This window comes from Ambystoma mexicanum, chromosome 1p (genome assembly GCF_040938575.1).
Source record: "Ambystoma mexicanum isolate Mex_15411 chromosome 1p, UKY_AmexF1_1, whole genome shotgun sequence".
In the NCBI taxonomy this organism is placed as follows: Eukaryota; Metazoa; Chordata; class Amphibia; order Caudata; family Ambystomatidae; genus Ambystoma; species Ambystoma mexicanum.
Genome location: NC_090921.1, coordinates 1,341,292,965 through 1,341,310,936, shown reverse-complemented (window position 1 = coordinate 1,341,310,936; position 17,972 = coordinate 1,341,292,965). Strand labels below are relative to the sequence as shown.

At 59.0% G+C, this 17,972-nt stretch overlaps 1 protein-coding gene across 1 annotated transcript in view; it reads right to left on the bottom strand.

The window, feature by feature from the left end:
• Positions 1 to 203: 203 nt before the first annotated feature.
• The window catches only part of LOC138454040 (urotensin-2 receptor-like), a 125,475-nt gene continuing 107,706 nt past the window's right edge, over positions 204 to 17,972 (bottom strand). The window contains exon 2 of the mRNA XM_069607011.1: positions 204 to 3,746. The gene's annotated coding sequence lies outside the window, so the exon portion shown is untranslated. The remainder of the gene's footprint in view (positions 3,747 to 17,972) is intronic.

Below are 17,972 nucleotides of genomic sequence, written 5' to 3'. Positions count from 1 at the left end.
CCAAACTGGTGCAGAAGGTCAAGACACATCTTGTGCATTATATCATCTGGCCTTTAGCAGTCTTTCCAAGAGATGTTTGGGCGGTGGGGGGAGTATTTGTGAGCTGCCTGGCTCTTTTGCCACTTTTAGAAATACATTATAAAACATCTAAAAATTCACGGTGAGGAAGGTGAAAATAAAGATAGATATTTATTGCCATTAAAGGAACATTTGTTCTGTTAACAAAAGCCTGCATATATTAATGAAGCAAACAGTATTTCTTCTGTTTAAAATAATCTTTATTAAAGAGAGTGATCAGAAAAGGCTCGGTTTTTAGTGTGGGGGAGACTATTGAATATGCCTTGCAACTTGTCCACAGTGTTTGCAGCATTTGATGATTACATGAAAGCAGAGATGCACTGCCCTTTTAGCAAACGTGACAGTAATCGACATGGCGCTTTAGGATGGCCAGTAAGCTATGGCTAATTGCCTGCAAGCATTTAATCACTGGCCCGATGGCTATTCGCAGCATTCCCTTGTAATCGGTGCACCCCGGCCTTAACAAATCTATGCGGATTACAAAACATATGGGCATTAGTGCACAGCTTTCTCCCCATTGTATTTGTCCAAAAACATTGTTTTTACAGGCCTTTTAAACAATATTTTGCTGTATAGTTCAGCTATTTTAATACATCCTTACATTAGAAGGAATGGCACTTCCTGGAGTTATATTGTCACTGATGCCCTTTCAGTCGTCATTTTATCCAAAAGTGCTAGTCTTCAGCAACAAGAGGCATTCAGAAGATAACCTTGTCCACTCTGAGTTCAGATCCGGAGGGGTCGTATAACCAGGGAAACCTTGTCGTTCGTAGTGTGACTTGGCTCTGATGCCACTTAGTCTTCTGTTGTGCCTCCTGGAATCCTTTCTGCCTCAAAATGCCCAGAAAATTGACGAGGCGGTGCTGGTAGAGAAGGGGGGTGGGGAGGTTCAAGTGTCTTTAGTCCCAGACCTTGCACCTGGTTGAAAAATATTGCACCAGTCTTGCCTGCCTTCTGTCCATGGGAAATTCCCTTGTACACAGCAAAGCCATGATTGCCTCGGACAGCACTAAGTTGGCTACAAGTACTGTTTGATGACTAAGGAATGAAAGGAACTCTGCTTGGCATGTGGGTATAGACCAAGGAGAGACAGAGGAAGTAGCAGTCAGAATTTGGGTCTAACTCCAGGAAGGCGGTTATGTGTCCTGGCCAACTGGATGACAGATCCCCGGGGACTAGCGATGGAATCACCTTCAGTTTCTCTCACTGCACATACATTTTTGGTGTTACTAAATTGTGTGTTTGCTTTGAAAGTGAACTGTGTTTTTGTCCATGGCTTACTGTACTAGTGTTGTGCGAAACTGTTCCGCATGCTTCCTGCATATCAGAGGGCCCAATTTGTTGACTCCCCTAAACTAATCTTTGCTAGGAGAACGTGGCAGCCCATGTATCCAGTGGCTGTGGTACCACCGGTTGCTGGCTGGTCGCTGCCCACCTCTCGTTTCATATGGTCTATAAATGTTGCAATAGGATGCGGGAGATGAAATACCCTGAACTAACAGAAAGTGGCAACATTTGTCTCTGGCAAGTTTCCAGCAATATTGTGCAAATGTGGAGAAGCATGGCTTTCTTTATTTCTCACCATTCTCAGGAGACCTGCGCAATACTAATGTAAAAAGTCTACTGTTAATCCAGCAAGACAGACTCCTGCTCTGTGTCCAAGTTCTAAATGTGTTTGGCTTGACAGGCAGAATTCTCCCGCCTTCACTTTTTTAAGACTGAAAACAAAATGGAAGACAAAGCAGCAATTGGATTTGACTCGGGAGACATTCAATGAAAATAAAAATACTATCATCCTATTTTAAGACTGCTTCTGAGGATCCAGAGCTGGAAGTCATGTTGTAAGCACTGCAATCTTCAGAAATCTCAGACTTCTTACGTCCTATTTAGTTTTTTTTACAGATTTTGTAAAAACGCCCAAAAAAGGGATTATGTAAGGCGTCTGCAACCTTTGGATCTGCAGATGTTTTGGACTTCAACCTCCATGACCCCTCACCATTGGCTATGCTGGCTAGGGCTGATGGTCCAAAACAACTGGAAGGCCAAAGGTTGTGATGCAATGACAATGCGAATTGCACGAGGTTCTTGGAGTCCACTGAAGAACAAGCAACTAACAGTAGGCTTTGAGGACAAGCAGATTTTTATTTTAAATCGCCTCTAAATGAAATTATTCATTTGATATAATAGGACAGAAAAAACTATTTTGATTGTGGATACCTTGCGCTAGTTAATTGATAGATTGATGGATATCTACACAGAAGTTTTTCAAAACCAATTGTGGTTTTATTTGTGTTTTTAGACAACTAGTCAGTCATAAGTAGTCAGCCGACACATGTTTCGATCTCAACGGTCCTTTTCAAGGCTAGAGTAGAAACATTGTGTTGCCCCATATATTAGACCCTGGGATGGAGTTTATCCTGCGGTCCTGGTTAGGCTGGTGCTTTTTTTCGCCTGTTGATGCCGCGGTGTATAGGTGTCTCTCTGTCTGTAAGGACAGTCCTTACTTGAAACAAGTAGACTCCAAGCAAAGCTTTGTCTCAAAACTCAACTTATCCTTATACACTCACCTGTTCAAAGTGTTCTGAAGCATAAGGGGCACACACAAACAGAACTGGGTACTGCTTCCAGTAATACCAGGAGGATGGCTCGGAATGTTCACTACTGTTAAGCGACTACTTGTTTTTCTATAACATACAATGATGTAGGAACTTGCCCTTCAGTGTTCTATGCAAAACTTGTATTGCACGCGCTTTCTGGCCACTCCATTCTAGACTTTTCAGAGCAGAGGGATCACTCCTGTCTTTTCAATGTAACTTTACCCTCCCATGTGCTCCATATTACCCAGTGCTTGATCAGTTGGTTCAAATTCTGTCATTCCATTTTCCTATGGAGAATGTGGGCAAACTATTTTTACACAATAGTTGTGGGGTGGTGCCAACCTCACACCTAGCGGCAAGGGTAGCAAAGATACCGAGATGCTCTAATGTGCTTGTTAGCTATAAGCACTGTCTGCAGAGATAATCAGAAGGACTGCAAGCTGAGTCTGGTCTAGTAATTGTGCAAAAAGGCAAATAGATTAATTTTGTAAAGAATTGCAAAAACTGCTTGGTGAATATCTGGGAGAAGCCATGACACGTGCTGAACTTTTGATAGCCATATGTAGTTCTCATCTCTATTGCAGTTGCCCACTATGTTTTTGGGGAAAGCAAAGATGTTTTAAGTTATCCATTTGTAAGAACACTAAGATAAATAAATTACTTTTCTACAGGCTCAAATCATGCTCACCCCCTACCCACGGCAGACCCCACACAGAATGTGCATGTTGACCCTTTTCCAGGTCCAGTGATAGGTGCCATAAGAATGCCATAGTAAAGTGAAACAAAGACAGCTTTTCTGACAATAGAGTGCCAGAAAACTCCTTCAGGTGCCACCAGATTTGCCCTTGTCGAGTGCTTCTTGCTGGAAAGTTCCTTTGGTTGGCTCGTTTCACAGAGTCCTCTTTAGGTCTTTGGGTTTTAAATCTGAACAGGTGACGAGTCCTTGAGCCTCATGGGCTTGGAGCGGCGCGCTGCCATGCGGGCTCCTGGTGTCCATTGCCGAGTAGCCTCTTGTCTAGCGGGTAGGAGTGGAGTTTGCGGTCTGTGGAGCCCTCACAGTAGGTATGTTGGCTGTATGAAGAGAGTGGAATAAAGTCAATTAAGATGAATGCTTCATCGTGGGTACGCGTCGTTCCTATTGAGTTAGCATATTCACACTTACAGCGAAAACATTTCTCCAGCACAGGACCTCTGCAGTACGCAACCACTTAAATCAAGGTCCATTTCACTTTTTTGATTGAGTTCACATTTTATCAGTTTAAAAAAAATACGTGAAAAACAGAATTGGCCCTCAGTAAGCACAGTGCCAGGAAGTAAAATGCCCACAGGTAGACATATTGTAGCAAGATAAAGAAATAATGAATTAGGATACCATTCCTATAAGAGGTGAAGAATACATATTCCAGAAATATAATGCCTGCCCCCAAATATTCTGCCACGAGGAAAGTCCAATAGCGAATGGTGCCAGGAAGAGCCATGTCACCCCAGAAAAACCGCTGGAAATACTGCTGCATAAGGAATTCGTATTACAAGCACATGACAAGACCTTTGACTATATCACTAGATAGCAAACTCTTCATAACATAAATAGTATCTTCGATATAATGTTTCTACAGTTCTAGGTATATGATACATATGCTTACAGATATATATATTCACTGAAAAAACTTTGTTAAAGGGACGTTATGGTTAAGTTGCGCTACTAAAAACCTATGAAATTCAGTGAAAAAACAAAGGGACGTTATGGTTCCAAGTAAAACCGAAAAACCCTTGAAATACGCCAGTTATGGTAAGCTAAGCAACCATAACTCGCACCACCACCGTGCACTGCTAAGACTAACACCCAGGACATCAAAGATGACATCACAAATGTCATTGATGACATCACATGTGTATGTACTTTTCATGAAATATGTGTACAAGGGATTCTTATTATAATGTTGCGAAACAAGTGTCAAGGATCATTGCAATAAATATCATCCCCTAATTAGTGCATTGAACGATGCATTGATATAAATAGCATTCTATTATGGGGTTCTATCTAGTATACTAAGCTACTCATACAGAAACATAACATTGTGTGCAGTGTACAAGATGAAGGTATAATATTCGTAATGTTAATATGTTGAGTAATGAAATAATTGTTTTCTTAATAGATTTTTGTGTACTGTGAAATATGTAATAAGTAGCTAATAAAACACATGTATTACATAATTGCATTACTATAGACAAAACACAAAGACACACGAACACATACCAATATGGGTAAATACAGGGAAAGTGAAGTTAGCAAAAAAGCACAAGTAGTAGCAGAAACAATTCATAATTTAACTGATTATTTTCATGCAAATAAATGATTGCTCTGTTTCAAAGCTGCTATTTACCCTAGGTATATCTATCACTTGATGTGATTGGACCCTAAGGAAAGTAGTGTGAGTACAATGTATACAAATATGACCATATACAGGGAAAGTACAGCCATAAAAAAAACCAGAACTATCAGAAAGTGCTCATGAGTCTATTGATTATCTTTATGCACAAAAAGGATTGCTGTCTTTCAAGCTTGTGTCTTCCCGTATGTATATGTTTCATATGATGTGACTAGACTCTAAGGGAATTACTGTAAGAACCTACTTGAAGGATACGTCTACAAATAAAATAAAATGTTTAGTTTCTGACTGTTACTGAAGAAAACCATGTGGCTTAGATATGTCAGCAAAAGAAAAAAGAGTGAGCCAGACGTGATGTCATCAGTGATGTCATCAATGACATTTGTGATGTCATCTTTGATGTCCTGGGTGTTAGTCTTAGCAGTGCACGGTGGTGGCGCGAGTTATGGTTGCTAAGCTTACCATAACTGGCAAATTTCAAGGGTTTTTCGGTTTTACTTGGAACCATAACGTCCCTTTGACAAAGTTTTTTCACTGAATTTCATAGGTTTTTAGTAGCGCAACTTAACCATAACGTCCCTTTAACAAAGTTTTTTCACTGAATTTCATAGGTTTTTAGTAGCGCAACTTAACCATAACGTCCCTGTAACATTTTGTTTGACTAAATTTTAAAGGTTTTTATTAGTGCAACATCACCATAAGATCCTTTTCAATAGATGAAGACCACTAACATCTTATGTCCTCAAAGTGGGAACGCCGGGTGGTAAAAAAAACAAAAAGATTTTCCTTCCTACACCGGGACGTCGTAGGAAGGAAAATCTTTTACCAAGATGGCCACCATGGAAAGGGAAGGCGGGGTGTATAAAGAACACAACAGGGCATGAGCGGGGTGTGGGGGGGAACAGGGGATACACATGGGCATGAGCAGAGGGTGAGAGGGAACAGGGTACAAATGGGGCATGAGCGGGGGTGGGGGGAAAAGGAAGGAAACACGGGGCATGAGCAGGGAGATGGGGGGTAACACGGGGGAAACACAGGGCATGAGCGGGGGGTGGGGGGAACATGAGGGAGACACAGGGCATGAGCGGGCGGTGGGGGGCAACAGGAGACAGACACGGGGCATGAGGGGGGTGGGGCCAACAGGAGAGAGACACAGGGCATGAGCAGGGGTGGGGAGAACAGGAGACAGACACGGGGCATGAGCGGGGGGGTGGGGAGAACAGGAGACAGACACGGGGCATGAGCGGGGGATGGGGGAACAGGAGACAGATACGGGGCATGAGCGGGGTGGGGAGAACAGGAGACAGACACAGGGCATGAGCGGGGGGTGGGGGGCAACAGGAGACAGACACGGGGCATGAGGGGGGGTGGTGGGCAACAGGAGAGAGACATGGGGCATGAGCGAGGAGTGGGGGGGTACAGGAGACAGACACAGGGCATGGGTGGGGGCAACAGGAGACAGACACAGGGCATGAGCGGGGGGGAACAGGAGACAGACACGGGGCATGAGCAGGGGGTGGGGGAACAGAAGACAGACACGGGGCATGAGCGGGAGTGTGGTGGGCAACAGGAGAGAGACACGGGGCATGAGCAGGGGGTGGGGGTACAGGAGACAGACACGGGCATGAGCAGGGGGTGGGAGGTACAGGAGACAGACACGGGCATGAGCAGGGGGTGGGGGGCAACAGGAGAGAGACACGGGGCATGAGCGGGAGTGTGGTGGGCAACAGGAGAGAGACACGGGGCATGAGCAGGGGGTGGGGGTACAGGAGACAGACACGGGCATGAGCAGGGGGTGGGGGTACAGGAGACAGACACGGGCATGAGCAGGGGGTGGGGGGCAACAGGAGAGAGACACGGGGCATGAGCGGGGGGGTGGTGGGGTACAGGAGACAGACACAGGGCATGAGCGGGGGGTGGGGGGCAACAGGAGAGAGACACGGGGCATGAGCGGGTGGGGGGAACAGGAGACAGACATGGGGCATGAGCGGGGGCGGCAACAGGAGAGAGACACGGGGCATGAGCGGGTGGGGGAACAGGAGACAGACATGGGGCATGAGTGGGGGGCAACAGGAGAGAGACACGGGGCATGAACGGGGGGTGAGGGGAACAGGAGACAGACACGGGGCATGAGCGGGGGTGGGGGCAACAGGAGAGGCACGGGGCATGAGCGGGGGTGGGGGAAACAGGAGACAGACACAGGGCATGAGCGAGGGATGGGGGAACAGGAGACTGACACGGGGTCATGAGCGGGGCGTGGGGGGAACAACAGACACGGGGCATGAGCAGGGGGTGGAGGGCAACAGGGAGACAGACACAGGGCATGAGCGGGGGGTGGGAGGAACAGTAGACAGACACGGGGCATGAGCGGTGGGTGGGGAGAACAGGAGACAGGCACGGGGCATGAGCGGGTGCGTGGGGGGCAACAAGAGAGAGACACGGGGCATGCGCGGGTGGGGGGAACAAGAGACAGACACGGGGCATGGGGGGATGGGGGGGGTGGGGGGAACACGAGGGAGACACGGGGCATGAGCGGGGGGTGGGGGGCAACAGGAGAGCGACACGGGGCATGAGCGGGGGTGGGGAGAACAGGAGACAGACACGGGGCATGAGCGGGGGGTGGGAAGAACAGGAGACAGACACGGGGCATGAGCGGGGGATGGGGGGAACAGGAGACAGATACGGGGCATGAGCGGGGGTGGGGAGAACAGGAGACAGACATGGGGCATGAGCGGGGGGCAACAGGAGACAGACACGGGGCATGAGCGGGGCAGTGGGGGGCAACAGGAGAGAGACACGGGGCATGAGCGCGGAGTGGGGGGTACAGGAGACAGACACGGGGCATGGGTGGGGGCAATAGGCGACAGACACGGGGCATGAGCGGCGGGTGGGGGGAACAGGAGACAGACACGGGGCATGAGCGGGGGGTGAAGGGGAACAGAAGACAGACACGGGGCATGAGCAGGGGGTGGGGGGGCAACAGGAGAGAGACACGGGGCATGAGCGGGGGTGGGGGGTACAGGAGACAGACACGGGGCATGAGCAGGGGGTGGGAGGCAACAGGAGAGAGACACGGGGCATGAGCGGGGGTGGGGGGCAACAGGAGAGAGACACGGAGCATGAGCGGGTGGGGGGGAAGAGACAGACACGGGGCATGAGCGGGGGGGCAACAGGAGAGAGACATGGGGCATGAGCGGGGGGAACAGGAGACAGACACGGGTCATGAGCTGGGGGTGGAGGGCAACAGGAGACAGACACAGGGCATGAGCGGGGGGTGGAGGGCAACAGGAGACAGACACAGGGCATGAGGGGGGGGTGGGGGGAACAACAGAGACAGACACGGGGCATGAGCAGGGGGTGGGGGGCAACAGGAGACAGACACGGGGCATGAGCGGGTGATGGGGGGCAACAGGAGACAGACACGGGGCATGAGCGGGTGGTGGGGGGCAACAGGAGACAGACACGGGGCATGAGCGGGTGGTGGGGGGCAACAGGAGACTGACACGGAGCATGAGCGGGAGGTGGGGAGAACAGGAGAATGACACAGGGTCATGAGCGGGGGGTGGGGGGAAAAACAGACACGGGGCATGAGCCGGAGAAGGGGAGAACAGACACGGGGCATGAACGGGAGGGGTGGGGGGCAACAGGAGACAGACACAGGGCATGAGTGGGGGGGGATCAGGAGACAGACACGGAGCATGAGCGGGGGGTGGGGAGAACAGGAGACAGACACGGGGCATGAGCGGGGGTGGGGGCAACAGGAGAGACATGGGGCATGAGGGGAGGATGGGGGGAACAGGAGACAGACACAGGGCATGAGCGAGGGGTGGGGGGAACAGGAGACTGACACGGGGTCATGAGCGGGGGATGGGGGGAACAACAGACAAGGGGCAGGAGCGGGGGGTGGGGAGAACAGACACGGGGCATGAGCGGGAGGGGTGGGGGGGAAACAGGAGACAGACACGGGGCATGAGCGGGGGTGGGAGGAACAGGAGACAGACACGGGGCATGAGCGGGGGGTGGGGAGAACAGGAGACAGACACGGGGCATGAGCGGAGGGGTGGGGGCAACAAGAGAGAGACACGGGGCATGAGCGGGTGGGGGGAACAGGAGACAGACACAGAGCATGAGCGGGTGGGGGGAACAGGAGACAGACACGGGGCATGAGCGGGGAGTTGGGGGGCAACAGGAGATAGACACCGGGCAAGAGCGTGGGGTGGGGGGAACAGGACACAGACACGGGGCATGAGCGCGGGATGGGGAGAACAGGAGACAGACATGGAGCATGAGCGGGGGGCGTGGGGGCAACAGGAGACAGACACGGCACATGAGGGGAACAGGAGACAGATACGGGGCATGAGCGGGGGGGATAGAAGACAGACACGGGGCATGAGCGGGGGGTGGGGGGAAAGGGAGAGAGACACACTGGGCATGAGCAGGGGTGGGGGGAGGGAGAGAGACACATGGGGCATGAGCGGGTGGTGGGGGGAGGGAGAGAGACACAAGGGGCATGAGAGGAGGGTGGGGGGAGGGAGAGAGACACACGGGCATGAGCGGGAGGGGGAGAGATACATGGGGCATGAGCGGGGGGTGGGCGTTCGGGGAGAGACACACGGGGCATGAGCGGGGGGGGGTGGGCGGGAGGGGGAGAGACACACGGGGCATGAGCGGTGGGTGGGCGGGAGTTGGAGAGACACACGGGGCAGGAGCGGGGGTCTGGGGGGGAACAAGAGAGAGACACAGGGCATGAGCGGGGGTGGGGGAGGGAGAGAGACACACGAGGCATGAGCAGGGGGTGGGGGAAGGGGAGAGACACAGGGGGCATGAGCGGGGGTGGGGGGACGGAGAGACACATGGGGCATGAGCGGGGGTGGGGGGAAGGGGAGAGACACACGGGGCATGAGCGGGGGGTGGCCGGGAGGGGGAGAGACACACGGGGCATGAGCGGGGGGTGGGTGGGAGGGGGAAAGACACACGGGGCAAGAGCGTCGGTGGGCGGGAGGGGGAGAGACACGCGGGGGGTGGGCGGGAAGGGGAGAGACACACGGGGCATGAGCGGGGGTGGGCGGGAGGGGGAAAGACACACGGGGCAAGAGCGGGGGTGGGCAGGAGGGGGAGAGACACACGAGGCATGAGCGGGGGGTGGGGGGAAGGGGAGAGAGACACGGGGCATGAGCGGGGGTGGGCAGGAGGGGGAGAGACACACGGGGCATGAGCGGGGGTGGGGGGGAGGGAGAGAGACACACGGGGCATGAGCGGGGGGTGGGGGGGAGGGAGAGAGACACACGGGGCATGAGCAGGGTGGGCGGGAGGGGAGAGACACACGGGGCATGAGCGGGGGCGGGGGGAGGGAGAGAGACACACGGGGCATTAGCAGGGGGTGTCGGGAAGGGGCGGGAGACACACGGGGCATGAGCAGGGGTTGGGCAGGAGGGGGAAAGACACATGGGGCAAGAGCGGGTGTGGGCGGGAGGGGGAGAGACACACGGGGCATGAGCGGGGGGTGGGCGGGAAGGGGAGAGAAAAACGGGGCATGAGCGGGGGTGGGCGGGAGGGGGAAAGACACACGGGGCAAGAGCGGGGGTGGGCAGGAGGGGGAGAGACACACGGGGCATGAGCGGGGGTGGGCAGGAGGGGGAGAGACACACGGGGCATGAGCGAGGGTGGGGGGAAGGGGAGAGAGACACGGGGCATGAGCGGGGGTGGGTGGGAGGAAGAGAGACACACGAGGCATGAGCGGGGGGTGGGGGGAAGGGGAGAGAGACACGGGGCATGAGCGGGGGTGGGCGGGAGAGGTAGAGACACACGGGGCATGAGCGGGAGTGGGGGGGAGGGAGAGAGACACACGGGGCATGAGCAGGGTGGGCGGGAGGGGGAGAGACACATGGGGCATGAGCGGGGGTGGGGGGAGGGAGAGAGACACACGGGGCATGAGCAGGGGGTGGGGGGAAGGGGAGGGAGACACACGGGGCATGAGCGGGGGTGGAGGGGAGAGAGAGAGAGACACGGGGCAAGAGCGGGGGTGGGCAGGAGGGGGAGAGACACATGGGGCATGAGCGGGTGTGGGCGGGAGGGGGAGAGACACACGGGGCATGAGCGAGGGTGGGGGGAAGGGGAGAGAGACACGGGGCATGAGCAGGGGTGGGTGGGAGGTTCGAGAGACACAAGGGGCATGAGCAGGGGCGGGGGGAAGGGGAGAGACACACGGGGCATGAGCGGGGGGTGGGCGGGAGGGGGAGTGACACACGGGGCATGAGCGGGGGTGGAGGGGAGGGAGAGAGACATACGGGGCATGAGCGGGGGTGGGGGGAGGGAGAGAGACACACGGGGCATGAGTGGGGGGTCGGGGGGAGGGGGAGAGACACACGGGGCATGAGCGGGGGGTGGGCGGGAGGGGGAGAGACACCTGGGGCATGAGCGAGGGTGGGGGGAAGGGGAGAGACACCTGGGGCATGAGTGAGGGTGGGGGGAAGGGGAGAGAGACACGGGGCATGAGCGGGGGTGGGTGGGAGGGAGAGAGACACACGAGGCATGAGTGGGGGGAAGGGGAGAGAGACACGGGGCATGAGCGGGGGTGAAGGGGAGGGAGAGAGACACACGGGGCATGAGCGGGGGTGGGCGGGAGGGGGAGAGACACACGGGGCAGGAGCAGGGGTCTGGGGGGGAAGAAGAGAGAGACACAGGGCATGAGCGGGGTGGGGGAGGGAGAGAGACACACGAGGCATGAGCAGGGGGTGGGGGAAGGGGAGAGACACACGGGGCATGAGCGGGGGTGGGGGGATGGAGAGACACATGGGGCATGAGCGGGGGTGGGGGGAAGGGGAGAGACACACGGGGCATGAGCGGGGGGTGGCCGGGAGGGGGAGAGACACACGGGGCATGAGCGGGGGTGGGCGGGAGGGGGAATGACACACGGGGCAAGAGCGGGGGTGGGCGGGAGGGGGAGGGACACGCGGGGGGTGGGCGGGAAGGGGAGAGACACACGGGGCATGAGCAGGGGTGGGCGGGAGGGTGAAAGACACACGGGGCAAGAGCGGGGGTGGGCGGGAGGGGGAGAGACACATGGGGCATGAGCGGGGGGTGGGCAGGAGGGGGAGAGACACACGGGGCATGAGCGAGGGTGGGGGGAAGGGGAGAGAGACACGGGGCATGAGCGGGGGTGGGTGGGAGGAAGAGAGACACACGAGGCATGAGCCGGGGGTGGGGGGAAGGGGAGAGAGACACGGGGCATGAGCGGGGGTGGGCAGGAGGGGGAGAGACACACGGGGCATGAGCGGGGGTGGGGGGGAGGGAGAGAGACACACGGGGCATGAGCGGGGGGTGGGGGGGAGGGAGAGAGACACACGGGGCATGAGCAGGGTGGGCGGGAGGGGGAGAGACACACGGGGCATGAGCGGGGGTGGGGGGAGGGAGAGAGACACACGGGGCATGAGCGGGGGGTGTCGGGAAGGGGCGGGAGAGACACGGGGCATGAGCGGGGGTGGGCGGGAGGGGGAAAGACACACGGGGCAAGAGCGGGTGTGGGCGGGAGGGGGAGAGACACACGGGGCATGAGTGGGGGGTGGGCGGGAAGGGGAGAGACACACGGGGCATGAGCGGGGGTGGGCGGGAGGGGGAAAGACACACGGGGCAAGAGCGGGGGTGGGCGGGAGGGGGAGAGACACACGGGGCATGAGCGGGGGTGGGCAGGAGGGGGAGAGACACACGGGGCATGAGCGAGGGTGGGGGGAAGGGGAGAGAGACACGGGGCATGAGCGGGGTGGGTGGGAGGAAGAGAGACACACGAGGCATGAGTGGGGGGTGGGGGGAAGGGGAGGGAGACACGGGGCATGAGCGGGGGTGGGCGGGAGGGGGAGAGACACACGGAGCATGAGCCGGAGTGGGGGGGGGGAGAGAGACACACGGGGCATGAGCAGGGTGGGCGGGAGGGGGAGAGACACACGGGGCATGAGCGGGGGTGGGGGGAGGGAGAGAGACACACGGGGCATGAGCAGGGGGTGGGGGGAAGGGGAGGGAGACACACGGGGCATGAGCGGTGGTGGAGGGGAGAGAGAGAGAGACACACGGGGCAAGAGCGGGGGTGGGCGGGAGGGGGAGAGACACATGGGGCATGAGCGGGTGTGGGCGGGAGGGGGAGAGACACACGGGGCATGAGCGAGGCTGGGGGGAAGTGGAGAGGACACGGGGCATGAGCAGGGGTGGGTGGGAGGGAGAGAGACACAAGGGGCGGGGGGAAGGGGAGAGACACACGGGGCATGAGCGGGGGGTGGGCGGGAGGGGGAGTGACACACGGGGCTTGAGCGGGGGTGGAGGGGAGGGAGAGAGAAATACGGGGCATGAGCGGGGGTGGGGGGAGGGAGAGAGACACACGGGGCATGAGCGGGGGGAGGGGGGAGGGGGAGAGACACACGGGGCAAGGGCGGGGGTGGGCGGGAGGGGGAGAGACACACGGGGCATGAGCGGGGGGTGGGCGGGAGGGGGAGAGACACCTGGGGCATGAGCGAGGGTGGGGGGAAGGGGAGAGACACCTGGGGCATGAGTGAGGGTGGGGGGAAGGGGAGAGAGACACGGGGCATGAGCGGGGGTGGGTGGGAGGGAGAGAGACACACGAGGCATGAGTGGAGGGAAGGGGAGAGAGACACGGGGCATGAGCGGGGGTGAAGGGGAGGGAGAGAGACACACGGGGCATGAGCGGGGGTGGGCGGGAGGGGGAGAGACACACAGGGCATGAGCGGGGGTAGGGGGGGGAAGAGACACACGGGCATGAGCGGGGGTGAGGGGAGGGAGAGAGACATACGGGGCATGAGCGGGGGTGGGGGAGGGAGAGAGACACACGGGGCATGAGCGGGGGGTGGGGGGGAGGCGGAGAGAAACGGGGCATGAGCGGGGGGTGGAGAGACACACGGGGCATGAGAGGGGGTGGGGGGAGGGAGAGAGACACACGGGGAATGAGCGGGTGTGGGGGAAGGGGAGGGAGACACACGGGGCATGAGCGGGGGGTGGGGGGAGGGCAAGAGACATACGGGGCATGAGCGGGGGTGGGGGAAGGGAGAAATACACACGGGGCATGAGCGGGGGTGGGAGGGAGGGAGAGAGACACACGGGGCATGAGCGGGGGGTGGGGGAAGGGGAGAGAGACACACGGGGCATGAGCGGGGGGTGGGCGGGAGGGGGAGAGACACACGGGGCATGAGCAGGGAGTGGGGGGAGGGAGAGAGACACACGGGGCATGAGCGGGGGGGAGGGAGAGAGACACACGGGGCATGAGCGGGGGTGGGGGGAAGGGGAGAGAGACACGGGGCATGAGCGGGGGTGGGCAGGAGGGGGAGAGACACACGGGGCATGAGCGGGGGTGGGGGGGAGGGAGACACACGGGGCATGAGCGGGGGGTGGGGGGGAGGGAGAGAGACACACGGGGCATGAGCAGGGTGGGCGGGAGGGGGAGAGACACACGGGGCATGAGCGGGGGTGGGGGGAGGGAGAGAGACACACGGGGCATGAGCGGGGGGTGTCGGGAAGGGGCGGGAGAGACACGGGGCATGAGCGGGGGTGGGCGGGAGGGGGAAAGACACACGGGGCAAGAGCGGGTGTGGGCGGGAGGGGGAGAGACACACGGGGCATGAGTGGGGGGTGGGCGGGAAGGGGAGAGACACACGGGGCATGAGCGGGGGTGGGCGGGAGGGGGAAAGACACACGGGGCAAGAGCGGGGGTGGGCGGGAGGGGGAGAGACACACGGGGCATGAGCGGGGGTGGGCAGGAGGGGGAGAGACACACGGGGCATGAGCGAGGGTGGGGGGAAGGGGAGAGAGACACGGGGCATGAGCGGGGTGGGTGGGAGGAAGAGAGACACACGAGGCATGAGTGGGGGGTGGGGGGAAGGGGAGGGAGACACGGGGCATGAGCGGGGGTGGGCGGGAGGGGGAGAGACACACGGGGCATGAGCGGGAGTGGGGGGGAGAGAGACACACGGGGCATGAGCAGGGTGGGCGGGAGGGGGAGAGACACACGGGGCATGAGCGGGGGTGGGGGGAGGGAGAGAGACACACGGGGCATGAGCGGGGGGTGGGGGGAAGGGGAGGGAGACACACGGGGCATGAGCGGGGGTGGAGGGGAGAGAGAGAGAGACACACGGGGCAAGAGCGGGGGTGGGCGGGAGGGGGAGAGACACATGGGGCATGAGCGGGTGTGGGCGGGAGGGGGAGAGACACACGGGGCATGAGCGAGGCTGGGGGGAAGGGGAGAGGACACGGGGCATGAGCAGGGGTGGGTGGGAGGGAGAGAGACACAAGGGGCGGGGGGAAGGGGAGAGACACACGGGGCATGAGCGGGGGGTGGGCGGGAGGGGGAGTGACACACGGGGCTTGAGCGGGGGTGGAGGGGAGGGAGAGAGAAATACGGGGCATGAGCGGGGGTGGGGGGAGGGAGAGAGACACACGGGGCATGAGCGGGGGGGAGGGGGGAGGGGGAGAGACACACGGTGCAAGGGCGGGGGTGGGCGGGAGGGGGAGAGACACACGGGGCATGAGCGGGGGGTGGGCGGGAGGGGGAGAGACACTTGGGGCATGAGCGAGGGTGGGGGGAAGGGGAGAGACACCTGGGGCATGAGTGAGGGTGGGGGGAAGGGGAGAGAGACACGGGGCATGAGCGGGGGTGGGTGGGAGGGAGAGAGACACACGAGGCATGAGTGGAGGGAAGGGGAGAGAGACACGGGGCATGAGCGGGGGTGAAGGGGAGGGAGAGAGACACACGGGGCATGAGCGGGGGTGGGCGGGAGGGGGAGAGACACACAGGGCATGAGCGGGGGTAGGGGGGGGAAGAGACACACGGGCATGAGCGGGGGTGAGGGGAGGGAGAGAGACACACGGGGCATGAGCGGGGGGTGGGGGGAAGGGGAGGGAGACACACGGGGCATGAGCGGGGGTGGAGGGGAGGGAGAGAGACATACGGGGCATGAGCGGGGGTGGGGGAGGGAGAGAGACACACGGGGCATGAGCGGGGGGTGGGGGGGAGGCGGAGAGAAACGGGGCATGAGCGGGGGGTGGAGAGACACACGGGGCATGAGAGGGGGTGGGGGGAGGGAGAGAGACACACGGGGAATGAGCGGGGGTGGGGGAAGGGGAGGGAGACACACGGGGCATGAACGGGGGGTGGGGGGAGGGCAAGAGACATACGGGGCATGAGCGGGGGTGGGGGGAGGGAGAGATACACACGGGGCATGAGCGGGGGTGGGAGGGAGGGAGAGAGACACACGGGGCATGAGCGGGGGGTGGGGGAAGGGGAGAGAGACACACGGGGCATGAGCGGGGGTGGGCGGGAGGGGGAGAGACACACGGGGCATGAGCAGGGAGTGGGGGGAGGGAGAGAGACACACGGGGCATGAGCGGGGGGGAGGGAGAGAGACACACGGGGCATGAGCGGGGGTGGGGGGGAGGGAGAGAGACACACGGGGCATGAGCGGGGGGTGGGGGAAGGGGAGAGAGACACACGGGGCATGAGTGGGTGGTGGGGGGAGGGAGAGAGACACACGGGGCATGAGCGGGGGGTGGGGGGAGGGAGAGAGACACACAGCGTTCGTGTGCAGGCGGCAGATCCCGCTCCTCGGCCCTTCGCTGGCCACCGTGTGCCAATGGCATGAGCGGGGGCTGGAGGAACAGGGGAGACACAGAGCATGAGTGGGGGTGGGAGGAACAGGAGACAGACACAAGACTTACTGTGCAGGCAGCAAGAACAAAGATGGCGGGCGTCTCTGAAGCCAGATGCACTGCACGCTTTCACCGCATCCAATGAGAGAGCACGTCAGATGTCCGCAGACATCACGCAAGCTCCTTACCCAATCACCGTCCTGTCCGCGGAGCGAACAGGGAAGTGTGACCGCGAAGCGAACACAGATATCACTAATTTTTTTCACTTACATTTTTGTCATTTTTTTAAAAAACTACTGGACAGATTTACACCAAACAAAGCAAAGCACACTTTCGGGACCAAGCCGCCGCTCCTGCCGAAATTTGCTGTAAATCCTTCCAGCGGTTTGGGCTGTAGGCGTGAGCAAAGATTTTTCCCATTATGTCTATGGGAACAAAAAAAGTTTTTGGACCCCCCTATAACTTTGCCCCCCCTGGACGAATACTCGCAAAACAATTCAGAGTGACCCAAATACTTTTTTTGCAAAGTTTGGTGAGGATTCGTCCATGGAGAGCGAAGTTATAAGCCGCCTAAAAAGTGCTCTTCCTATGGAAACACCAATTTAACCATAACTACATGGCCACTACATATATATATATATATATGGGTGGGGGGAGGGAGAAATACACACGGGGCATGAGCGGGGGTGGGAGGGAGGGAGAGAGACACACGGGGCATGAGCGGGGGGTGGGGGAAGGGGAGAGAGACACACGGGGCATGAGCGGGGGGTGGGCGGGAGGGGGAGAGACACACGGGGCATGAGCAGGGAGTGGGGGGAGGGAGAGAGACACACGGGGCATGAGCGGGGGGGAGGGAGAGAGACACACGGGGCATGAGCGGGGGTGGGGGGAAGGGGAGAGAGACACGGGGCATGAGCGGGGGTGGGCAGGAGGGGGAGAGACACACGGGGCATGAGCGGGGGTGGGGGGGAGGGAGACACACGGGGCATGAGCGGGGGGTGGGGGGGAGGGAGAGAGACACACGGGGCATGAGCAGGGTGGGCGGGAGGGGGAGAGACACACGGGGCATGAGCGGGGGTGGGGGGAGGGAGAGAGACACACGGGGCATGAGCGGGGGGTGTCGGGAAGGGGCGGGAGAGACACGGGGCATGAGCGGGGGTGGGCGGGAGGGGGAAAGACACACGGGGCAAGAGCGGGTGTGGGCGGGAGGGGGAGAGACACACGGGGCATGAGTGGGGGGTGGGCGGGAAGGGGAGAGACACAC